Consider the following 26,820-nt stretch of genomic DNA (forward strand, 5'->3'; position numbering starts at 1 on the left):
AAATATACAGGAATGACAGAGTGGCACCATATGTGAAAGAAAGCAGAGTCAAATAAGTAAAATATCTTCAGAGAATCCAACAGTACCACAGAATTTCTATACATAGAAATTTCATGCTTGAACAATAAGAGTATAGCAGTAGGAATATACTACTGAAGACCTGACCAGTATGCTGACAGGCTGTAAAATGCTCAAGATTATTATTGCATTTTCTGCCTTTGTAGCCACTCTGAGGGAGGATTTCAAAATAACCCCATATTGACTGGGTATGTGTCATCTCAGAACAGAATGTAGAAATAAATTTTCTAGACACCATAAGCGACAGCTCCTTGGAGCAGCTTTGCCTGCAACCCACAAGAAGAGAGGCCATTCTTGATCTAGTCCTAAGTGTAGCACAGGATCTGGTACAAGAGGTGACTATGATCGCTATTACCAAGCAGTTCACCTGTAGTGTAATTTAATTTAACATCTTTGTAGCGGCAAAAAATGCCAAAGTCGTCCAGCACAGTAGCATTTAACTTCAAAAAGGTAAACTACACAAATATGAGGAAGCTAGTTAAATGGAAATGGAAATGAAAAGGAACAGTCACAAGGATGAAATGCCTGCAAACAGTATGGAGACGATTTTAAAATACTTTAGAGACTCAAATGAAATGAAACTGCATTGATCTTCATGACTAAGGATATGAGGGAGATTCCCAAACCTGAGCCATTCTTTTTAGCTGACAAATCTGAGAAACTGTCCCAGATTGAAGGTCATTAGAGGAGGTTTTGGAAAAAAATGAGAAACTAAACAGCAATAAGTCATCAGGACCAGATGGTATTCACCCAAGAGTTCTGAGGGAACTCAAATGTGAAACTGAAGAACTACTAACTGTAGTCTGTAACCCATCATTTCAATCAGCTTCTGCACCAAAACGAGTGAAGGATAGCTAATGTGACGCCAATTTTTTAGAAGGGCTCCAGAGGTGATCCCAGCAATTACAGACCGGTAAGCCTGACTTCAGGATTGGGCAAACTGGTTGAAACTATAGTAAAGAACAAAATTGTCAGACACATAGATGAAAATAATTTATTGGGGAAGAGTCAACATGGTTTTTGTAAAGGGAAATCATGCCTCAGCAATCTACTAGAGTTCTTTGAGGGGGTCAGTCAACAAGCATTTGAACAAGGGTCATCCAGTGGCTATAGCGTACATAGATTTTCAGAAAGCCAAGGTCCCTCACCAAAGGCTCATAAGCAAAGTAAGCTGTCATGGGTTAAGAGGGAAGGTCCTTTCATGGATTGGTAACTGGTTAAAAGATAGGCAACAAAGGGTAGGAATAAATGGTCAGTTTTCAGAATGGAGAGAGGCAAATAGTGGTGTCCCCTTGGGCTCTGTATTGGGACCAGTCTTATTTAACATATTCATAAATGATCTGGAAAAAGGGGTAAACAGTGAGGTGGCAAAATCTGCAGATGATACAAAACAACTCATGATAGTTAAGTCCCAGGCAGACTGTGAAGAGCTACAAAAGGATCTCTCGGAGCTAAGTGACTGGGCAACAAAATGGCAGATGAAATTGAAGGTTGATAAATGCAAAGAAATGCACATTGGAAAACAAAATCCCAACTATACATATGAAATGAGGTCTAAATTAGCTGTTACCACTCAAGAAAGATCTTGGAGTCATTGTGGATAGTTCTCTGAAAACATCCACTCAATGTGCATTGGCAGTCAACAAAGAAAACAGAATGTTGGGAATCATTAGGAAAGGGATAGATAAGACAGAAAATATCACGTTGCCTCTATATAAATCCATGGTATGCCCATAACTTGAATAATGCGTGCAGATGTGGTTGCCTCGTCTCAAAAATATATATAATGGAATTGGAAAAGGTTCAGAAAAGGGCAACAAAAAGGATTAGGGTTATGGAACAGCTGCCGTATGAGGAGAGATTAATAAGACTGGTACTTTTCAGCTTGGAAAAAGAGAGCAACTAAGGGGGGATATGATTGAGGTCTATAAAATCATGATTGGTGTGGAGAAAGTAAGCAAGTGTTATTTACTCCTTCTCATAACATAAGAACTAGGAGTCACCAAATGAAATTAATAGGCAGCAGGTTTAAAACAAACAAAAAGAAAGTATTTTTTCCACACAACACACAGTCAATTTGTGGAACTCTTTGCCAGAGGATATTGCGAAGGCCAAAACCATAACAGGGTTCAAAAAAGAACTAGATAAATTCATGGAGGATAAGTCCATCAGTGGCTATTAGCCAGGATGGTCAAGGATGTTTGCCAGAAGCGGGGAATGAGCAATAGGGAATGGATCACTTGATGATTACCTGTTCTGTGCATTCCGTCTGGAGCACCTAGCATTGGCCAATGTCAAAAGACAGGATACCAGACTAGATGGACCTTTTGGTCTGACCCAGTATGTCCGTTCTTACATATGCCCTAATGAAACAAAAACCAGGAAAAACCACACGCACACAAAAAGCGCCACCACACACACAAAAGTATACACAGAGTCAGAGGACCAAAAAAAAATAAAAATAAAAATAAAAAAAAAAGCCATAATGGTAAAACAGAGTAAAGAGATGGTTAGAGGCAAAAAGGCATCCTTTAAAAATTGGAAGTCAAATCCTAGTGAGGAAAATAGAGACGATCATAAATTCTAGCAAGTCAAGTGTAAAAAGTATAAAAAGGCAGGCCAAGAAAGAATATGAAGACCAATTAGCTAAGGAAACAAAAGCTAACAGCAAAACTTTTTAAGTACATCAGAAATAGGAAGCAGACAAAATGAATAAGAAACTGTTATTCACCACTTCACACACACAACACACAAACCAGGATCCCCAAAGGAAATTAATAGGCAGCAGATTTAAAACAAATGTGCAAGTATTCCACACATCACACCATCAACCCTGGAATGCATTTGCCAGGCATGTTGTAAAAGCCAAGAGTATAACTGAGCTCAAAAAAGAATGAGAAATTCATGGAGGATAGGTCCATCAATGGCTATTAACCAAGATGGTCAGGGATGCAACCCCATTCTCTGTGTGTCCCTAAACCTCCAACTGCTACAAGCTGACACTGGATGACGGGAATTTTTCACTCAATAGCTGCCCTGTTCTTTTCATTGCCTCAGAAGCATTTGGCATTGGCCACTGTCATAAGACAGGATACTGGGCTATATGGACCATTGCTTTGACCCAGTATGTCTTATGTTCTGATGAGCCACTAGTTTAGCCTCCTTCAGATGTATCTATGGGCTAGATAGGTCTCCAACAGCAAGTGATACATCTTCATATGAAGGGGGGAGCAAAAGGGGGGAGAAAAACTGTTGTGAGAATGACACTATGGTTATGACTGAAGAGGCACTTTAGTAAGAACATGTTTTCAAGCACTTATGAAGAATTTCCCAAAAAACATTACCCCATGGGATGAAATTTCTCATGTTTACATAAGAACATAAAAATAGCCGTATTGGCCAAAGGTCCATCTAGCCCAGTATCCTGTCTACTGACAGTGGCCAATGCCAGGTGCCCCAGAGAGAGTGAATCTAACAGGTAATGATCAACTGATCTCTCTCCTGCCATCCATCTCCACCCTCTGACAAACAGAGTCAAGGGACACCATTCCTTACCCATCGTGGCTAATAGCCATTAATGGACTTACCCTCCATGAATTTATCCAGTTCTCTTTTAAACATTGTTATAGTCCTAGCCTTCACAACCTCCTCAGGTAAGGAGTTCCACAGTTTGACTGTGTGCTGTGTGAAGAACTTCCTTTTATTTGTTTTAAACCTTTCACTTTCAGTGTAAAGAGGCAGCGTTTTTCTTCTAGGAAAGTTCAGTGAGATTCCATTAGATCAGGAGTGGGCCAACTTTTTGGCCCAAGGGCCACATCTGGGTATTGAAATTGTATGGTGGGCCACGAATGCTCACAAAATTGGGGACTGGGGTGCAGGAGGGGGTGAGGGCTCAATCTGGGGGTGCAGGCTCTGGGGTGGGGCCAGAAATGAGGAGTTCAGGGTGTGGGAGGGGGCTCTGAGCTGGGGCAGGGGGTTGGGGTGCAGGGGGGTGAGGGCTCTGGGGTGGGGCTGGGGATGAAGAGTTGTGGGTGCAGAAGGGTGCTTCAAGCTGGGACCAAGGGCATTTGAGGGGATCAGGGCTGGGACAGGGGGTATGGGGTGCAGGCTCCAGGCGGCGCTTAACTCAAGCAGCTCCCAGAAGCAGTGGCATGTCCCCCCCCGGCTCCTACACAGAGGCGTGGCCAGGCAGCTCTGCACACTGCCCTGTCCACAGGTGCCACCCCTGCAGCTCCCATTGGCCATGGTTCCTGGCCAATGGGAGCTGCATGGGCGGCACCTGGGGTGGGGGCAGCTTGCAGATTCCCTTGACTGCCCCTACACATAGAAGCCAGAGGGGGGCCATGCCACTGCTTCTGGAAGCTGCATGGAGCAGGGCAAGCCCCCGACTCCACTTCCCAGCTGGAGCTTGAGGGCCTGATTAAAACATCTGGAGGGTTGGAAGCAGCCCTGAGGCCATAGTTTGCCCACTCTTGCATTAGATCATTTTTGAGTTATCAGGGCAGGATGCACTAAACATTCCCAGCTGCTTTTTTAAACATTCAATTAATAATTTTTTGAAGAAAAGATTGTTGGCTTTTTGTTTACCTTATATGAGTCCTCAGTGAAAAGATGTTTGTTGCAAAGAAGTCTTACATATGGCAATGAAGAAATCTTGTTTGGAAATAAAGTTTAGGAAGCTGAGCATATTTTTCAAAGCAGCAGATGCTTTTCCTCTACATAGTCAGCCAGAATGTGGTCACATTACTATCCACATTAATGTTCATTTATTTCAGTGATTACACTACTCCTGGACTTTCTGGTGAGGGGCAGAAGTGGAGAAATTGGACTCTCTACTATATGATCAAAGTCTTTATTAGCAAAGTAATGGTAAGATGCTCCTAAATAAATCCATAAGATCTTTGCAATAAGTTCCAGTGGTTAGAGCACTAGAAGACTGGGCAAGACATGACATCTTTTGTGCCTTAGTTTAGCCATCTCTATATTGCAAATAAAGATCCTATCCACCTTTGCAAAATACTTTGAACTCTATGGTTGAAGAGCACTCAGGAAGTGCAACACTATAGGTTCATGTTTGCTTCCACACAAATACTTGCACAACTAACTCCAAAAGTCAAACAATCAGATAATATTAGATGAGAAAGCCAAGTCAGCCCCACCCAGCAGAATTCTGAAAGCATACAACTGTATCAGAAACACACTATATGCCTTTATCGGAATATGTGATCAAAGGGTTGGTCTTCATCATTTTGTGTTTTTTTTTCTTTTCCAAAAATAAAAAAGTTCAGTGACAGGAGATGTAAGGAGAACACAGATATAGAGTTGCAATTCCCCTCCATCAGCCATAAACTTGCATAGTACATGATGTACAGGCACAAACCCAACGGTATATAGTAATATACAGTACCATTTATGCACAAGGGGTCTAAATCAGGATTTCTTAAACTGGGGTCACCACTGGTGTAGGGAAAGCCCCTGGCAGGCCAGGCCGGTTTGTTTACCTGCCCCATCCGCAGGTCCGGCCGATCGTGGCTCCCACTAGCCACAGATCGCTGCTCCGGGCCAATGGGAGCTGCTGGAAGCGGTGGCCAGTATGTCCCACGGGCCAAGCCGCTTCCAGCAGTCTCCATTGGCCTGGAGCAGCGATCCATGGCCAGTGGGAGCTGTGATTGGCCGGACCTGCAGACAGGGCAGGTAACCAAACCAGCCCGACCCACCAGGGACTTTCCCTACACAAGCAGCGACCCCAGTTTGAGAAACTCTGGTCTAAATGAAGCTGAGGGAATCACAATTTTTAATTTTCTGACAATTCTGTGTTTACATTTTTAACCATAACATATCAATATAAGGGGACTTCTTCCTTTATTCTTGCTATTATTTAATTGAGTTGGTGCAAAGAATCAGATTATGTTACATGACTGCATGTACAGTAACTCAGTAGTCTTTAAATTGTTAGACATTTTATGCAGAAGCAGAATACACTCTACAGGGCTTAGGAAAAAAAGTCAAATATCTAAATTATCTAGGACTCAAAGAGAAGCTATTTCCTGCCCTGACCCCCACAACTCTTTGCGGCCCTCAATTACATCATGCTGCTTGGAAGTAAAAGCAACCGAGATTTCTACCAGGATGCTGCTGATGCACCCTTCTTGGAGGCTTTTATATTAGCCTTTGGTTTGTAGCCATCTGATAAACTGGAAGCTCCATACTCCTTCTAGTTGCTGGCAGGTCAAAGGAACTTTCCTTCTTCATTACTTTACCCCATCACACAAGCCTCCTCTCAGCAGGCTGTGTGGAATGGTTGAGTAGAGACATTCTCTTAGAAGCTGCTTAAAGGCTTTAAGACGGAAGGGGAAGGAGCAAGACAGACATAAAATTCTCTCTCCCTTCCAACAGTTTCATATTTATCAGACCCCCACAAACCAGAAGCTGATAGGAAAGGATCCCCCAAAAGAGTCTGGGGCTGTATCCTGGCAGAAATCACAGCAACCCCCCCTTTATATTTCATGTCTACATCTGGCTGGTAAGATTGGTCTTCTGACCAAGTGGAATCTGGTAACTTTTTCCATTCATGTATATTTATTTTTTCAAGCACTTTGTGTCATTCTGAATGAAGTGACCTGTACACATATACAAAATATAAGATCCATGGGACCTGTTTTAGGGGTTATGCTGACCAACAAACATCCACTACTTCCAACTTACTATCATCAAACATTGTGCTCCATCCAGCATTGTACTTCCCTAGCCAATCATCAGCCCTGCCTACGTGATACAACTGCTCCTCTAGATCAGTGGTTTTCAAATGCAGGTCATGATGCAGTATTGGGTTGTGGAATGTAAGGCACTGGGTAATGGTGGCTCTGCTAAGCACTGCCAACCAGGCCAATGGGAGCTGGGGTATGCCTGCGGGCAAGAGCCACACAGAGCCGCTTGCGCACCTCCGCCTAGGAGCTGTATCTGCTACCGGCTGCTTCCAACGTGCAGCATGGTCCACTGAACTCACAGGACTGGGGCCCTGTGAAGTCTGCCTTAGCACCCCTGATGTGCTGCTGACTAGGAGCCACCTAAGGTAAGCCTGTGCCCCAACCCTGCACCCCAATCCCCTGCCCCAGCCCTAAGCCCCTTCCTGCACCTCAAACCCCTCATCCCCATCCCCACCCCAGAGCATGCACCCCCAGCCCAGAGTCCTGACCCTCTCCTACAACCCAATCACCTGCCCAAGCCCTGAGCCCCCCCAAACCCAGAGCCCCTTCCTGCACCCCAAACCCCTCATCCCCAGCCCAGAGCCTGCACCCCCAGCCCAGAGCCCTCCAAACCCAGAGCCCCCTCCTGCACCCAAGCCCCTCTTCCTCAGCCCCACAGCCCTCACCCATGCACCCCAACCCTTTGCCCCAGGCCTGAGCCCCTTCCACACCCCAAACCCCTCATCCCCAGTTCTGTTGCATCACGGTCATCAACAATTTTCTTGAAGTGGGTTGCCAGAAAAAAAAAGTTTGAAAACCACTGCTTTAGATTAACATTAGTTTACTCATCTCACACATCACTTCCTTATTATCCCCTCAGAACGGAGAAAAAGCTACTTCTCCCAACAATCCCTTACAAAGACAGAAGGAAGAGAGTGAAATTGTTTTTTCAAACTGATCAAAACTTTCTAACATCTTTTATCTCAGAATATTCAAAAGATATTCATCTGCCTTGACCAGAACATTTTTGTAGGCTGTGAAGCTATAGAGATAATCCACAGTATGACCAAGACCACAATTTAAGACAGACATACACTGCAGAATTATTATTTCTAGATGTCAAGTTTGAGACTATTTGAATGTTAAGAACAGCAAGAAACTGGCAGATGTACCAGTCCCACCTGAATAAGCAAAATGTGTGCTAGACACAGAATATGTTAAAAACAATAATGAAACCAACACCAAAGAAACAGATGCAGGGAAGGCAACTTAATTTCTCTTTTCCTATTTCACATTGCTCAGTATGGTCTTGATGAACTGACAGGATGAAATAGTTGTGTGAATTGGATACGTCCTTACAAAAGCCAGAAGCAAAAAAATCAGGAAGTGACCCTTTTAGGTTCAAACTTTTTGGGACAGCCTGTAGAAAAACTGCTGTATTTCGATCTTCTTTGTTTAAAAAAATAAAAAGATCTAGAAAGAATTTCAGATCTGGATTTTAGCGACTTAGTGCATTAGATTTTCAAAAAAAACCATATAACATTATGTGCACATTTGTGCGGCTAGTTTATGTGCACAATTGTCATAAACAGATAGTTAAGGGTTAATGTCTCTTTTACCTGTAAAAGGTTAAGAAGCTTAGTGAACCTGGCTGACACTTGACAAGAGGACCAATGGGGCGACAAGATATTTTCAAATCTTGGTGGAGGGAAGTCTTTGTGCTGTTTGTTTTGTTCTTTGTTCGCTCTTGGGGCTAAGAGGGACCAGACGTGCAACCAGGTCTTTCTCCAATCTTTCTGAAACAGTCTCTCATGTTCAAAATAGTAAGTACTAGCTAGAAAAGACGAATTAGTCTTATGTTTGTTTTCTTAACTTCTGATTGTGTATTTTGCTGGAAGGATTTTACCTCTGTTTGCTGTAACTTTGAATTTCAGGCTATGGGGGAGGGAGTCCCTCTAGGCTATATGAATTTGAATACCCTGCAAACATTTTCCATCCTGATTTTACAGAGATAATTTTTACTTTTTTCTTTCTTTAATTAAAAGCTTTCTTTTTTAAGAACCTGATTGATTTTTTTCCTTGTTTAAGACCCAAGGGGATTGGGTCTGAACTCACCAGGGATTCGGGGGGGAAAGAAGAGGGGGGAAGGTTAATTCCTCTCTGTTTTAAGATCCAAGGAGTTTGGACCAGTGTAGCCTCTCAGGGTAACCCAGGGAAGGGAAAGTCTGGGAGGGGGAAAGGAGTGGGAATGGTTTATTTCTCCTTGTTTCAAGACCCAAGGGGTTTGGGTCTTGGGTTCCCCAGGGAAGGTTTTGGGGGAACAGAAAGTGTGCCAAACACTATATTTTGGCTGGTGGTAGCGCTATTAGATCTTAGCTAGGAATTAAGCTTAGAAGAGTAAATGCAGGTCCCCACTTTTAGGACGCTAAAGTTCAAAGTGGGGAAAATACCTTGACAACAATAACTCACAAAACCCACAGTTGAAGCCATTAGAACAAGTAATTAGTCCTTTACATCGACTCAAGGTCCAATCTCAGTGAACAGTTAGAAATGCTAATGCATAAACATTTTAGTTTGTGCAACCAGTATCCATAACCTACAAGTCTCCCATATTCCCTCAAGCCTGCTCATCCAGTAAATTTACCTCAGTTGAAACTAGGTTTAGCTAATCTGACCTAGAATTTAGTATTGTTATTTTTCAATAGGATATAAACTAATGTAGCTGTAGACCACATTCTATTGTAAAGCATCCAGTAGAGATATTTAATTAACAGGATGAAGTGGAACAAAACAGACACAACTTCAACTTTACATACATAATCTCTCACCCTCCCAATTATTTAAAAAAAAGTGTTTTAACATCCCAAATCTGATTCTTATCTATGGTCTCAGGCATTTATAATAATTTATATTATGCTAGCATTGCAGGTCCCAAGCAGGCTTAGAGCCAGTAATGTAGAGCAGTGCTCTCAACCTTTCCAGACTACTGTACCCTTTTCAGGAGTCTGATGTGTCTTGCATACCCCAAGTTTCACCTCACTTAAGAACTACTTTGCTTAAAAAAATCAGACATAAAAAATAGAAAAGTGTCACAGCACGCTATTACTGAAAAATTGCTTATTTCCTCATTTTTACCATATATTTATAAAATAAATCAATCGGAATATAAATATTGTACTTACATTTCAGTGTATAGTATATAGAGGAGTATAAACAAGTATGAAATTTTAGTTTATAGTAACTTCACTAGTGCTTTTTATGCAGCCTGTTGTAAAACTAGGTAAAATATCTAGATGAATTATTGTACCCCCGGAAAGCCTCTGCATACCCCCAGGAGTACACAAACCCCTGGTTGAGAACCACTGAGTTCGAGAATAAGGTAGTATCTCTTTAAATAGATTGGGAGACCTCTAGCGTGCTCATTGTGCTATATGTTTCAGAGAACGCCAAGAGCAGCAATGTACATAGATAACTAGGCCTTGTATATTGTGTATATTTAGTAAACATTTATTTGAACACCATCATGCCCACATAATTTCTTCTTACTCTTTTTGTCATAAAAAAGGGCAAAAGTCAAGATAGCCCCATTGTGCATAGTGTTGTACAAACACAGGAAGACAGATTCTCTGCCACAAAGAACTTACAGTCTATTTTAAAACAAGATGCAAATGAGTACAACAAGCTATTATTATTAGATGCTCTTTTGCCTTGTGACAAAAGGCAACCCAGTCTTGGTGCCTCCTTCTGTCTAATGCCAAGTTTCTTACTCAGTTATAGACAGCTCTATCTTATTCAATGGTTTTCTTATACGTCATCTGTTGTCCTTTCCCTGCCTCCTCCATCTTCCACTAGGTGACAGCCAATGAAGTACTGGTCTAGGAAGACAGTTTTCTGACATTTGTACATGTCCAAACCACTTCATCTTCTTTCTTGAATCATCTCTACAGTCTACTGGCCAGTCTTTTATCCCATCAGCTGACACCAAATTTTCTTCACAAACATATCAGATAGAATGCATTAAGTTTTCTGTTGTGGGTTTCCTAGCATTTGCCAAGTTTCAGAAATAACAATATGGATATCACAGTAGCTTGCTCTTATAATTTGTGAGCCAACTTGTTCCCATTCTTGTAGAGCTTGTGTTGCCTTTTTGTTGAGGAGTATTCTAACCTTCTCTATGAGTATAATCGTCCTGAATAGAGTACTGAGATACCATCTGAAAGGAGTCTTCCACACCCAGCCCATCTCACAATTATTTCTATAACTGACACATATATACATTTTAAAATACGTGTGTATGTGTCGGTTATGGAAATAACCCTGAGATGAGCTGCCTGTAGAAGACTCCTTTCAGATGGTATCTCAGTACTTTATTCAAGAAGGTTATACTCTCATAGAGGAAGTTTTATATATATATATGAACATGGACATATAATATATATATGGAGAGGAAGTTTGCCTCACTCACAGCCATAGGACCATAGGTCCTTATTCAATATATTCAGAGCAGCCCATGTTATGTATGAGGTATCCTCATCTATCACCTGAGGGATGCACTTGGTAGCTTAGGATGCCCCAAACTATAGAGAGAAAGGGAAAAAATAGCAGTATTTACAAGAGCGATAAATGTCTTTTTAAAATGAAAGCTTGGGCCTTGGCTATACTGGCACTTTACAGCGCTGCAACTTTCGCGCTCAGGGGTGTGAAAAAACACCCCCCTGAGCGCTGCAAGATACAGTGCTGTAAGCCTCAGTGTAATCAGTGCCGCAAGCCTCAGTGTAATCAGTGCCGCAGCACTGGGAGCGCGGCTCCCAGCACTGCAAGCTACACCCGTAAGGGATGTGGTTTACGTGCAGCGCTGGGAGAGCTCTCTCCCAGAGCTGGCGCTCAGACCACACTCACACTTCAAAGCGCTGCCACAGCAGCTCTTTGAAATTTCAAGTGTAGCCATAGCCTTAGATTCTGCAGAAACTGATGACATTCACCACTAATGAGTGGATTTTCAAGACCTGTTTGTTTTTATAATACAGATGATCAGAGACTATGGATCTTTATTTACAGTCCTGTGGCAGGGTGGACCCCCCTCTCCTTGGCTCCGCTCCTGCCCTGAAGGGTTAAAAACAGGGGTGATTGGGGGAAATGGCTGCAGCTGGGGCCATGCCACAAACAGACTCAGCTGGCCCTATAAAGGCAGAGAAGCCAGGAGCCTAGGCAGTTTCTCTCTAGCTGTAGAGGGAGATGAGCCTGGTTGCAGGGAGCTAGACACAAGGTACCTGAGTGAAGCAGGGCTGGGGAAAGGCAGAGGAGCTGGGGAGCTCCAGCCTGGAGAGCCCCAGGCTGTGGCCTAGTATTGGGCTAAAAGGTACTAGGGGTTGCAGAGGGCAGCCTAGGGGTAGGCTAAGGCTGCAGGTCTAAACCCAACCTTGCCAGTGATGAGTAGGTTGATACTGCAGTCTGCCCCAGGGCACAGGGGCTAGACAATGACTAGTAGTAGCCACTTACTGAGGTGAGGTGGGGATAGAGGGTGGGGGTTTCCCAGGGAGGGGAGACCCTGAGAGAAAGGGGTTACTGCCAGGGGGCAGCACCCCATGTAAAAGGGCACTAGGTCCAGGGAGGGATATGGGAGCCAGAGGACAGGCAGATCACTGGCCTGCAGAGGGTGCTCTGGAGCTGGAACTGAGCTAATTCCCAAAAGAGACCAGCAAGAGGTGCCCCTAAAAGCATAAGTTTGTGTAAACCCCAGTATCACTTGCCCATGTGCTCTCAAGAAATAATCTGAAAGGTTCTGTTCATGTTTCTGTCAGTTATAGAGGCATAGAAGAAACCATCCCCATCGGAATATGTTTCCTACTTGCAAGGTCTAGTAGTGTGTATGTGTCAGAAGATGTCTGCCCAGGTATGTCTGTGATAGTGGCTTTATGGAAATATGCTTATGAATGTATATATGATGTAACATCTCTGTAAGGGTTATGATCTACTGAATCTATTAATCTTATTTATATGCATGTATCATTTCTGTGTTCAAAGTTATGAATATTAGCTGTCTACTTGCTTGATTTTTAAGTAGCCTCTGTAAAGCATTTGGTCAGCTTCTTGAAAAAGGAATGGGCAAATTAAGTGCCCAATCAAGAAGCACTTAAGGGATAATGGATCTTGGAAGGCTCCAATCCACATAAGAAGTCTACATGATGATGTTCAAGGTAGCATGTGAGCAATGGCTGCTGCCTGTAAAAAGAGTCATGCATGGACATGTGACTTGCCCAGGTGACTCCAAAACTCCATCTTGGAGCTAAACTTTGCATAGGAGAGAAGGGGGTCCCCACCCACAAGAGAAACTCTATTTAAGACCATGAGTGACTCCTCCATTTAGTCTTCAGCTGGCTAAAGAGAGAGCTTCTCCACCCCCAAGGATACCTGAAAGAAACTGGAACAAAGGACAGTAACTACAGGAGGTGTGAGTGATTGCTGGACCCAGACTAGAAGGAGACTGGTCTGTAAAAGGAAACTTACTGGAATTCCTCTGAGGGTGAGGTTTAATCTGTATTCAGCTTCCTTAGACATGGACTTGCATGTTCTATTTTATTTTGCTTGGTAATTCACTTTGTTCTGTCTTACTACTTGGAACCACTTACATCCTACTTTCTGTATTTAATAAAATCACTTTTTACTTATTAATGCATACTCTAGGTTAATATCTTTGGGGGGGCCATGGGCGGGCAAACAGCTGCGCATCTCTCTCTCAGTGCTATAGAGGGCTAACGATTTGAGTTTACCCTGTATAAGCTTTTATACAGGGTAAAACTAAATTTATTTGGGGTTTGGACCCCATTGGGAGTTGGGTATCTGAGTGTTAAAGACAGGAACACTTCTTAAGTTGCTTTCAGCTAAATCTGCAGCTTTGGGTCATGTGCTTCAGACCCTGGGTCTGTGTTGGAGCAGAGTCTGGCTCAACAAGACAGGGTGCTGGAGTCACAAGCTCGCAGGGAAAGCAGGGGCAGAAGTAGTCTTGGCACATCAGTTGGCAGTTCCCAAAGGGGGTTCTGCGATCCAACCTGTCACATTCACCACCTATAGTATTTCAAGATAAGAAATACCTGCTTATCTGAGGCAAAATCCTGCTTGCCTTAAATAACTAATTCAATTGACTTCAAAGATACTCTTTGCATGGGACTTAAAATGTGTATGCTGAGGCAGGGGAGGGAGGAAGGTAATGTTAATTAGTCTTCAGAAACACAGCACTTAAACTGGTAGAATTCCAACATCAAAACAAGAAAATGCACAGCCTTAACCTCTTCCTACACTAATACTTTCCTAAGAATTGGCCTGATGTTCAGTCAGACTTAGAGCTGGCCAATACTTAAACTGACCAGCTATGTTGCTCAAGACAGGTGTGAAAAATTCACATTTCTGAATGACCCAGTTAAGCCAACTAGGTCTTCCATCAACCTAGATGCTGCCTCTTGGGGAGGTGAATAACCTCCCATCAGTGTAGGTAATGTCTACGTTGAAGCGCTGCAGCTGCAACACTGCTGCTGGGCCAGTGAGTTATATGGGCCTGTGGTGCCAGTGCCCCAGGAATATTCAGGGCCCAGGGGCACAACTCCACTAATGTTTGGGGCCAGGTCTCCTCCCCAGCCTTGCCTGCTGTCCCCATGCACTTCCCCTGGTTAATTTCCTGGACCTGCCTGCTGCCTCTGGGCAATTTAAAAGGGCCAGGGGGCCCCAGGCCACTGCCACCACCACTAGCAGCACAGTAGGGCTAAGGTGGCTTCCTGCCCATCTTTGCTCCACGCTGCTCCTGGAAGTGGCCAGCAAGTCCCTGTGGCCCCGGGAAGGGTGTGTCCCTCCGTGTGCTGCCCCTGCCTCAAGTGCTGACTCCGCAGCTCCCATTGGCAGGGAACTGAAGTCAATGGGAGCTGCGGGGGCAGTGGCATGCAGAGATCCTCCAACCCCCTCTCCTACGAGCTGCTGCCAGAGGGGTGTGCAGATCTCTTCTGGGAGCTGCCTGAGGTAAGTGCCACCCCCCTCACTCCCTCCCACACCCCAACCCCCTGCCCCAGCCCAGAGCCCACACCCCTCACCCAAATGCCCTCCCAGAGCCTGTACCTCACCCTCCCACACCCCAAACCCCTGCTCCAGCCCAGAGCCTGCACCCAACTCCCTCTCACACCCCAACTCCCTCTGAGCCTGCACCCCCCACCACCTCTGGCACTCCAACTCCATGCCTCAGCCCAGAGCCCACACCCCTCCCGCATGCAAACTCCCTCCCAGAGCCTTAGGCAGGGCGGGGGAGGGGGGGCAGGGCAGGACTTGGACCTGTTCTGGGCACCACCAAAACTAATACAAACCTGCTGCCCCTGGCTGCTGCGTCACTGTAGTGTTTCAAGAGTAGACAAGACCTTAGACATCTGAGTTTTCTTTATACTGCTTTGGCTGTATAAAGTGAGTGTAAATGGGCCCTATGCATTTAAGAGGCGCTTCCTCTGGAGTATTTATACACCAGATTACTTTAAGCAATGAAAAAAGGAGCAAGATAAAGATATACATTACGTTATGAAGGAAAGCAATTTATCACAAGCTACACTACATTTCTTTTTATTTGCCTTATAGAAGACGGAAATGAATGAGGCCTATATGTTTATATTCAAAAAATGTAACAAGCTAGTGAATGATGCATAAAACTAACAAATTAATACAAAAGCAGTAGCAGAACAAGAACTAAATGGCTTTTCTGAACTTTTACAAAATTATTTCAGAATAATCAGTTTATATTTGATAAATTATTTTTCCCTCCATGTCTTCCCTCTTCACGTCTTCCAGGAAACCTAATATTACATGAAACATTTTTGCTAGAAAAAGCAAGTGTAAGTATAAGTATCAATTTCCCCACTTCATTGTAAATGCAGAAGTAATCTAACTATTTTTTCTTTTAAATATAAAAATCCCTGCACAGGAAAGTTATGTATGAAAGTTATGCATAAAAAAGCTCCCATAATTGCTTTTACACTTGTACAGCCTTTTACCTCAAGTTACTTATATAGTACATAATGTAGTGCCCACTGCATTCAAAGCAGCTTTCCAGCTTTCTTTATAATGTGTCTCTTTGCAATAATAGCTCATCGCTTCCAGCAAACAAGGGGTTTTTTTAAGATGAAACTTTCCATACTTGAGCTATCTTGAATTCCTTTCCCCCTGCCTCCCCCTCACCACACCTATCTTAAAAAATATAAATAAATAACCCCCTAAATATCTTAAGTGTTATTTCCATTTCTTCTAACCATTTTTAAGTATTCTTAATGTAGTGGGGGAGAGGTCTCTTTACCCTCCCACATATGTATAAATCCATGCCACCTAGTTTGATTTTTAAAATAAATAAATAAAAGCATCACTAACCTAGATATAAGCCAGGCAGATTTCTACAAGTACATGCAGTAGGACCAAGGAGTAATAGGAAGTCCTGTCTTTGAACATAATAGCCAGACATACAAGATGAGCTATTGCCTAGCTGCTAAATTATGTAAGAAGACATTAAAAACTACAGTGAGTATTTCCCCGTACAAGGAATTGCTGTAGTTGCTACACAGATGGTATGTGATCATGAATGCAGAAGAGGTCATCCATGTTGTTTCAAGGTACTAGTCCTCATTGAGAAGTACATAGGACAAATTTAGAGTTTGTAGACTCAGCTGTTTTTGGATATAATGTGAAAACATGAAGGTGCTAGAGGGAAAATTGGACTAATGGATTAATAAAGACTGGCATCATTGTCAAGCAAATTGAAATATAAATTTAGCGACACAAGTAAAGGCATATTATGCAAAGATCTCAGAAGACAATCAAAGTCTCTGGCTATTCAGTGACTGGGCTCATGGAGAGTTTAACTAAAATTCAGTTAATTTGATTTTATATTTTAAATTATTACTTCTGATTCATTAAAGCAAACCATACTTTAAGCAGCAAGTGTTTCCATACCCACACATCTCTTCTAGATTGTCAACATAGCAGCAGAAATACTTTACACTTATTTGGCAAACAGTTGGCAGTACTTTTGTACTATCAACTGCCAACATCATTAGGGCCAACCAAACAAAAAAGAGGAAAGAATTGGGAAGTTATTTTGTTTGAAGTCATTCTTAGAGATCACAAGATCTGATAGTTTCAAGCCAGCACGAAGCATGGTCTAGTGATCTGATTTAGCATCTAAGGCCACATCTGTGCTATGGACCCTACAGCGGAGCAACTGTACCGCTGCAGCTGCACTGCTGTAGGGTCTCCTGTCCAGCTACTCTATGGAGGCAGGAGAGATCATTCCCATGAGCATTACTGAACCATCCCTAACAAGCAGCGGTAGCTATGTCAGTAGGAGATGCTCTCTCACTGATATAATGATGTCCACACCAGCGCTTTTGCGGATGAAACTTGTGTCAGTCAGCGGTGTGGTTTTTTTCCCGAACCCTTGTGTCATAAACAGATAGCCAAGGGTTAATGTCTCTTTCACCTGTAAAGGGTTAACAAACAGTGACCTGCAACACCTGACCAGAGGACCAATCAGGAGACAAAATACTTTCAAATCTCGGTGGAGGGAAGCCTTTGTTTGGTTTTTTGGGTTTTGCTTTGTTCTCTCTGGGCTCTGAGTGACCACACGTACCTACAGGCTCTCTAATCTTCTATTCCAATGTTGTAAGTATAAAGGTAGAAAGGCGGTATAGTCTTTTTATTTGTTTTCCTTTATGTGCAAATGTGTATTTGGCTGGAAGTGTTTTAAATTGTATTTCTATTGGAGGAGGCTGTTTCTCCAATTTCTTAAGCTGACAGACCCTGTAACTTTTTACCATCTAAACTGCAGAGATAGACCTTTTACTTTTTCCTTTTTTTTTATTAAAAGTTTTGCTTTTAAGACCTGTCTGATTTTTCCCCCTTGTTGAGGCTCAAGGGAATTGAGTCTGTACTTAACAGGGAGGGAGGGGAGAAGGGGGAATCCCTTTGTTTTAGATTCACGGAGCTTGAATCTGGATTGCCTCTGGGTGAAGGGAAAAGAGGAGTGGGGAAGGTATTCCTCTCTGTGTGGCGATTCAAGGAGTTGAATCACAGTGACCTCCTAGTGTACCCAGGGCAGGAAAGAGCTGGGAGGAAGAAAGGAGGGGGAAGGGAAATGGTTTATTTCCCTTTGTTGTGAGACTCAAGGAATTTGGGTCTTGGGGCCCCAGGGAAGATTTTGGGGGAGACCAGAGTCTATCAGGCGCTCTACTCTAAGTCCTGATGGGTAGCAGCATTACAGGATCTAAGCTGGTAATTAAGCTTAGGGGAATTCATGCCAGTACCCATATTTTGGATGCTAAGGTTCAGATCTGGGAATTATACTATGACATGGTGGCAAGCGTTGGGATAAGAATCTAAAAGCCAGTAAGATTATTAATTTTCTTTTCTCTGCTAGCTGCTGGTAAGCAGAGAGAAAGGGTTTGTCTGTTTTTAAACCTACAGCCAGAGAATTTTTTTTTCCTTGCTCCTTTCTGGCTGTGCATAGAGATTGCCTCAGGCAGGGCCATTAAGGTTTAACAAGAGTCTTTTGTTAAACAATTGGATTCCAGCTGTGAGTCAACTACACCAGCAGAACACAATTGCATATCAAAGGGTTTCTTTTGTTTTAATTTAAATGCGAAAGATTAGGTAGAAAAAGTTTTAAGACTGTTGCTTAGCAACAGAGAAGGCAGCAGAGGAACAGCAGTTCAGGCAGTAAAACACCAGAGGGCATCCCAACACAAGACATCAGAAACCATGAGTACCAAGGACACCCTGAAACAGGAACGGGCAAGGCTACAAGCCATAGAAAAAGAAAACGAACATAGGAGACTGATAGAACTAATTAATGCAGAAATAGCCAAGGAAGAGGCGGTCCACAAAAGAGAACAAGCAGCCAAAGAGGCAGACCACCGAAGACAGATGGAACTCCAGATGGAAGCCCACCAGCAGACCCTGGCATTAGAACAGGCTAAGCAACAGAACACAGCCAATCCTAACAACACTTCACCAGTTGTTCCACATCCCAAAAATTTCCCACCTACAAGGCAGGTGATGACACTGAAGCCTTCTTAGAAAATTTTGAAAGGACCTGCCATGGATACAGCATCTCTGAAAACCAGTACATGATAGAGCTGAGGCCACTGCTCAGTGGACCTTTAGCAGAGGTGGCAGCTGAAATGCCTAAGGAGAACATGAACGATTATAAACTTTTTCAAAACCAAGGCCAGAATCAGAATGGGGATAACACCTGAGCATGCCCGTCAGCGGTTCAGAGCCCTAAAATGGAAACCAGATGTGTCATTCCCCCGACACGCCTACCACATTGCAAAGAATTATGAGGCCTGGATATCAGGAACCCAGGTTAACAATATGGACGAGCTGCACCTCCTGATATAAATGGAGCAGTTAGATGGTGTTCCTGAGGAAATAGAGAGGTACATCCTAGATGGGAAACTGCAAAACTCTAACCGAGGCTGGGGAGATTGGAGCCAAATGGATGGAAGTGGCAGAAAAGAAAAAAGCTACTGTCAAGGGGAGCGAATACCCCAGGGGGCACACCGACAATAAACCCTACAACCGAGGGCAGCCCAAGATCCCGCTTACAACCCAAGGAATGCCCCAGACTACCTATTCTCCCACCTCACCAGTCTCCAGTAACCCACATCGACCCAGTGACCAGTCAGCTGGAAGATGCTTTAAATGTAATGAACTGGGACATCTAAAGGCCAACTGCCCAAAGAACCCCAACCGAGTGCAGTTCATTACACCACCCTCACACCAAAGATCCACAGGCCCAGATGCCTCTCAAATACCCTTGGAGCGAAAGGAAATTTTGAGTGGGCAGAAAGGTTACCGCGTGGAGAGACACGGGGGCACAAGTGTCAGCTATCCACCAATCCTTGGTCGACCCCAAATTCATCAACCCAAAGGCCCAAGTGACAATTTACCCCTTCATGTCACAAGCTGTAGACTTGCCTACAGCTGAACTGCCTGTCCAGTACAAAGGCTGGTCAGGAATGTGGACTTTTGCAGTCTATGACAATTATTCCATCCCCATGCTACTGGGGGAAGATTTGGCCAACCAGGTAAAGCGGGCCAAGAGGGTGGGAATGGTTACACGCAGCCAAACCAGGCAAGCTTCCCGACCCATCCCTGTTCCTGAGCCGTCCACAGGGGCCCCATCTGTGTTACCAGAGACCCAGACCGAGGTAGTGGACCCGAATCCCCTACCAACGACTGAAACAGCCACAGTGCCTCCAGTCTCAGACCAGGAACTGGAAAAGCAACCAGCACCAGAACCGTTGCCAGCACTGACACCAGCGCTTGCAAACCCATCTTCAACCCCAACGCCAGAGGGCGCCAGCAAGCCTAAACCGGCTGAAGCAGCAGACAACCACACCCAAGAGGCTCAGCCAGTGCCTGAAATACCACCTGGTGCACCAGCGGAGAGCGGTTCACCAGCAACGAAAACAACCCCATCACTTACATCGCTTCCATCGCTTCCAGAGGGACCAGGCCCAAGTCCACAGTCTGAGGAAGAACTGGTGTCTCCAGCTTCAAGGGAACAGTTCCAGACAGAGCAGGAAGCAGATGACAGCCTTCAGAAAGCTTGGGCGGCGGCACAGAGCACCCCACCGCCTCTCAGCTCTTCTAATCGATCCCGGTTTGTTGTAGAACAAGGACTTTTATACAAGGAGACTCTTTCTGGTGGACACCAGGAAGACTGGCATCCGCAAAAACAGTTAGTGGTTCCAGCTAAGTACCGGGAAAAGCTCTTAAGCTTAGCCCATGATCATCCTAGTGGGCCATGTTGGGGTGAAAAGAACCAAAGACAGATTGGGGAAGTCCTTCCAAAGTGGGGAAGCCCCAAGACCAGGTCAAGGCCCCTCTCCAGCCACTCCCCATAATTGAGGTCCCATTTCAGCGAGTAGCTGTGGATATTCTGGGTCCTTTCCCAAAAAAGACACCCAGAGGAAAGCAGTACGTACTCACTTTTGTGGACTTAGCTACCCGATGGCTGGAAGCAGTAGCTCTAGGCAACACCAGGGCTAAAGCTGTGTGCCTGGCCCTAACAGACATTTTTGCCAGGGTAGGTTGGCCCTCTGATATCCTTACAGATTCAGGACCTAATTTCCTGGTAGGAACCATGAAAGAACTGTGGGAAACTCATGGGGTGAATCACTTGGTTGCCACCCCTTACCACCATCAAACCAATGGCCTGGTGGAAAGGTTTACTGGAACTTTGGGGTCCATGATACGTAAATTCGTCAATGAACACTCCAATGACTGGGACCTAGTGTTGCAGCAGTTGCTTTTTGCCTACAGGGCTGTACCACGTCCCAGTTTAGGGTTTTCACCGTTTGAACTTGTGTATGGCCACGAGCTTAAGGGGCCATTACAGTTCGTGAAGCAGCAATGGGAGGGGTTTACGCCTTCTCCAGGGACTAATCTTCTGGACTTTGTAAGCAACCTACAAAGCACCCTCCGACGCTCTTTAGCCCTTGCTAAAGAAAACCTAAAGGATGCTCAGGAAGAGCAAAAGGCCTGGTATGACAGACATACCAGAGAGCGTTCCTTCAAGGTAGAAGACCAGGTTATGGTCTTGAAGGCGCAACAGGCCCATAAGATGGAAGCATCATGGGAAGGGCCATTCACGGTCCAAGAGCACCTGGGAGCTGTTAACTACCTCATAGCATTTCCCAATTCCTCCCTAAAGCTCAAAGTGTACCATGTTAATTCTCTCAAGCCCTTTTCTTCCAGAGACTTACAGGTTTGTCGGTTTACAGTCCAGGGAGGAGATGACGCTGAGTGGCCTGAAGGTGTCTACTACGAAGGAAAAAGTAACGGTGGTGTGGAAGAGGTGAACCTCTCCACAACCCTGGAACGTCTGCAGTGGCAACAAATCTAGGAGCTGTGCACTAGCTTTGCCCCATTGTTCTCAGCCACCCCAGGATGGACTGAACGGGCATACCACTCCATTGACACAGGTAATGCTCACCCAATTAGAACCCCACTCTACCGAGTGTCTCCTCACGCCCAAGCTGCTATAGAACAGGAGATCCAGAACATGCTACAGATGGGTATAATCCGCTCATCTACCAGTGCATGGGCATCTCCAGTGGTTCTGGTACCCAAACCAGATGGGGAAATTCGCTTTTGCGTGGACTACTGTAAGCTAAATGCGGTAACTCGTCCAGATAACTATCCAATGCCACGCACCGATGAGCTACTGGAGAAGTTGGGATGTGCCCAATTCATATCTACAATAGACTTAACCAAGGGGTACTGGCAACTACCGCTAGACGAACCTGCGAAGGAAAGGTCAGCATTCATCACCCATGCGGGGTTGTATGAATTTAGTGTGCTTCCTTTCGGGCTGCAAAATGCACCTGCCACCTTCCAGAGGCTGGTAGGTGGTCTACTAGCAGGACTGGGTGAATATGCAGTTGCCTCCTCGATGATGTGGCCATTTTTTTCTGACTCCTGGCCCGAACACCTAGAACACCTGGAAAAGGTCTTTGAGCGCATCAGGCAGGCCAGACTAACTGTTAAGGCCAAAAAGTGTCAAATAGCCAAAACAGAGTGACTTACCTGGGACACCAGGTGGGTCGAGGAACCATAAACCCCCTACAGGCCAAGGTGGATGCTATCCAAAAATGGCCTGTCCCAAAGTCAAAGAAACAGGTCCAATCCTTCTTAGGCTTGGCCGGGTATTACAGGCGATTTGTACCACACTACAGCCAAATCGCTGCCCCACTGACCGACCTGACCAAAAAGACCCAGCCGAATGCAGTTAAGTGGACTAATGAGTGTCAGAAGGCCTTTTCCCAGCTTAAGGTGGCGCTCATGTCGGACCCTGTGCTAAGGGCCCCGGACTTTGACAAACCATTCCTAGTAACCACAGATGCATCTGAGTGTGGTATAGGAGCAGTTCTCATGCAGGAAGGACCGGATCACAACTTCCATCCCGTCGTGTTTCTCAGCAAGAAACTGTCTGAGAGGGAAAGTCACTGGTCAGTCAGTGAAAAGGAATGCTACACCATTGTGTACGCCCTAGAAAAGCTACACCCATACGTTTGGGGACGGCGGTTCCAGCTACAAACCAACCATGCTGCGCTAAAGTGGCTTCATACTGCCAAGGGGAACAACAAAAAACTGCTTTGATGGAGTTCAGCTCTCCAACATTTTGATTTTGATATTCAACACATTTCAGGAGCTTCTAACAAAGTAGCTGATGCACTCTCTCGTGAAAGTTTTCCAGATTCCACTGGTTAAAATTTGTCCTTGAAATGGAGAAAGTCTTGTAGTTTACATACTTAGTAGTATATGTAAAGGTGCATGTGTTGTATTAATCTGTTTATTCTAAAGTTCTAGGAAGAAATCACCGCCAGTGAGGTTCCCCACTGTCTGCAATTTGGGGAGCGTGTCATAAACAGATAGCTAAGGGTTAATGTCTCTTTCACCTGTAAAGGGTTAACAAACAGTGACCTGCAACACCTGACCAGAGGACCAATCAGGAGACAAAATACTTTCAAATCTCGGTGGAGGGAAGCCTTTGTTTGGTTTTTTGGGTTTTGCTTTGTTCTCTCTGGGCTCTGAGAGTGACCACATGTACCTACAGGCTCTCGAATCTTCTATTCCAATGTTGTAAGTATAAAGGTAGAAAGGCAGTATAGTCTTTTTATTTGTTTTCCTTTATGTGCAAATGTGTATTTGGCTGGAAGTGTTTTAAATTGTATTTCTATTGGAGGAGGCTGTTTCTCCAATTTCTTAAGCTGACAGACCCTGTAACTTTTTACCATCTAAACTGCAGAGATAGACCTTTTACTTTTTTCTTTTTTTTTATTAAAAGTTTTGCTTTTAAGACCTGTCTGATTTTTTTCCCCCTTGTTGAGGCTCAAGGGAATTGAGTCTGTACTTAACAGGGAGGGAGGGGAGAAGGGGGAATCCCTTTGTTTTAGATTCACGGATCTTGAATCTGGATTGCCCCTGGGTGAAGGGAAAAGAGGAGGGGGGAAGGTATTGCTCTCTGTGTGGTGATTCAAGGAGTTGAATCACAGTGATCTCCTAGTGTACCCAGGGCAGGAAAGAGCTGGGAGGAAGAAAGGAGGGGGAAGGGAAATGGTTTATTCCTCTTTGTTGTGAGACTCAAGGAATTTGGGGTCTTGGGGTCCCCAGGGAAGATTTTGGGGGAGACCAGAGTCTATCAGGCGCTTTACTCTAAGTCCTGATTGGTGGCAGCATTACAGGATCTAAGCTGGTAATTAAGCTTAGGGGAATTCATGCCAGTACCCATATTCTGGACGCTAAGGTTCAGATCTGGGAATTATACTATGACACCTTGACTAACAAAAGTGCTAGTGTAAACAAAGCCTGAGCGTCAGGAACTCCTGAATTTTAAAGAACGCTTTGAAGTAGACCTTTTCTATGGATTTGAGCAAGGCATGCAACACCTCTGTTTCAATTTCCTTATCTGTGAAATGCGGTTAACAGCCATCTACCTCACAAGGATGTGAAGGATTAGTGTCTGTAAAGTGCTTTTAAGATTAATATTTTCCCTACCCCCATCTGTGTCATGAGAAAGTCTCAAGTTAGAAGAGCTGTGCAGTCCATAATTGAGAACATAGTCCTTTTTTTTCTATCATGGCTTTGAGAAGTGGAAATGGGTTTAACTTTTCACAAGAGCACAGCAGAGTAGGAAAAATAATTAGCAAATTCAAGTGAAATATTTATGCTCTAATAAAAGTAATGTAACCTGCTCCTATCAAACCTCATACAATTTCCCCATTTCATAGGATGAATTATTGATGTACTCCAACATTATTTGAAAGATCCTTGGAGCTATGCCGTTTTACACCAACCGAGGATTTGACCCTTATGTAAGAAGCAGCAACTATGCACTTCTCTAGTCTCTCCTGTTCCTTCATACTATGCAATGAGAGATGAGAAAAACAGCAGCAGGGAAGGAGAGGATGTCTCAGAGATCTGGATAGTTTTTGCCTCACCTGTCCAGCTCTCTTCAAGTGAAGATTTACTTTGTTTCTTAGGCATCCATCACCACAGTATATGAGTCAGTTTCATGCACTCACAGCCCTCACACCAACTCAGGATAAAGGGGACAGCAACTAAGCTGATGTGGGGTGTTCCTAATCAGGGCCAGCTCTACCATTTTTGCCACCCCACGGAAAAAAAAAAAAAGCTGCCGGACTGTGCCGCCCCAAGAATGGACGGAATGCCACCCCAGGCACGTGCATCCTCCGCTGGTTCCTGGAGACGGCCCTGTTCCTGGTTAAAGCAGTGAAAGAGATCTTTCCAGGACCAATGAGTGCACTCCAAATGTGACAAAAACATTACTGTTTGAGCAGCACTTTGAAAAATGCAAGACACATCAGGATGCCTCCAGGACAGAGACCTAAAAGACTGAAGATAAGACACTCTCTACTGATCAAGTGATCAGGATTCCAAGCCAAAATATGTTGTACTTCCTCATATCTATCTAAGGGGGAAAGGGAGAAAAATAGAAAAAATGTTTATGCACTGTCATTACTACTCACAATACTTTTAATCTTGGGTGCGACTGGTCATATCAAGCCAGCTGCTGTCAAACTATACATCTGAGGCTTGAATAAAGATTGGGAGTGGATGGGTCATTACACAAAGTAAAAACTATTTCCCCATGCTAATTTTTCCCCTACTGTTACACCTTCTTGTCAACTGTTTGAAATGGGCCACCCTGATTATCACTACAAAAGGTTTTTTCTCCTGATGATAATAGCCCACCTTAATTGATTAGTCTCATTAGAGTTGGTATGGCAATACCCATTTTTTCATGTTCTCTGTTTATATATAGCTTCTTACTGTATTTTCCACTGCATGCATCTGATGAAGTGAGTTTTAGCCCACGAAAGCTTATGCCCAAATAAATTTGTTAGTCTCTAAGGTGCCACAAGTACTCCTTGATGTTTTTGCTTATACATCTAAGAGTACAGTAAAAACTCTCATTTTGGTCAGTCATACCATCATAATTTATTCTATATATAGTGGAATCTAAACTAAGGAGGCAACCCTATGTTAAGTAGCCACGTGAAAGTATTCCCAGTTACCACTCTATCCTTAGTGGGACCCGGCTCCAAGCTCTGCTATGCCCATGTGCTGCCCATACTCTCCCCATTTCTTAGATCGTTCGAGTGCAAACTCCAAACCCAGACTGCAACACCACAGATGTATACTGTCAGTGGAACTAAATCACTCATCTGGGCTGAGGCGGTCTTTTTAACTAACACTGGGAGATGTATCAACATTGTGATCATTATTCTACTTTCTAAGCCCAATTTCAAAACTGAAGACTGGGGGTGGGGGGGTTGGTTCAGGCAGCTTAAGACAGATTTCACCGGATACACATACAGTATACATACCAAACCTATTTAGAGTGGGAGTGACTTGCAAAACTTATAGGGCCAGATTCCTCCACCCTTACTCACTTTGAGTCATCCCAACTACTCAGTAAGCTACCCAATACAATAGAAAGTAGGAAGATCAGGTCCAAAGAGAGGAACAGGCGAGCTCAGAGCAAGCATCTACTAAGAGCATAGGGTAGTCTGAAAGCTTTTATGCAGCCACTTATGCAAGTCTGGGGAGGTTTTCATGTAGCCACTTATGCAACTGTGCATTCCCAAAAAAAAAAATAATGATTTGAGAGAACACGATTTCAGACTTATTTAAAATATGGTTGCTCATTGGAGAAGCCATCTCAAAGCTAGGAGACTCTCTGCAGTTATACAGTCAGACACTTTCATACCATTTACCAAGCAATGTAAAACACACAACCTGAAACTGCAGACAGCATTCATCAGGTACTTTTTACATTGCCAGGGACTTTGAGGACAAGGGAAGAGTTTCTTAAAGTTTTTGACAAAGTTAGAGCCTATTTCAGTTGAATAGGGAGTGTCCTCCTGCTAGTAACCCCCCTTCCCATAATCACTTTTTGAGTTAAAGAATACGGTTGAAATATCTCTCGGAAACATCCGGAAAAGTCACT

The 26,820-nt window shown here is 44.1% G+C and overlaps 2 protein-coding genes across 2 annotated transcripts in view; both read right to left on the bottom strand.

The window, feature by feature from the left end:
• The window catches only part of GRK4 (G protein-coupled receptor kinase 4), a 102,550-nt gene that overhangs the window by 75,021 nt on the left and 709 nt on the right, over window positions 1-26,820 (bottom strand). The gene's annotated exons all lie outside the window — the stretch shown is intronic.
• Window positions 1-26,820, bottom strand: part of ADD1 (adducin 1) — a 262,757-nt gene that overhangs the window by 14,287 nt on the left and 221,650 nt on the right. The window lies entirely within an intron of this gene.

The sequence above is a fragment of the Gopherus flavomarginatus genome, chromosome 3 (genome assembly GCF_025201925.1).
Source record: "Gopherus flavomarginatus isolate rGopFla2 chromosome 3, rGopFla2.mat.asm, whole genome shotgun sequence".
Taxonomy (NCBI): Eukaryota; Metazoa; Chordata; order Testudines; family Testudinidae; genus Gopherus; species Gopherus flavomarginatus.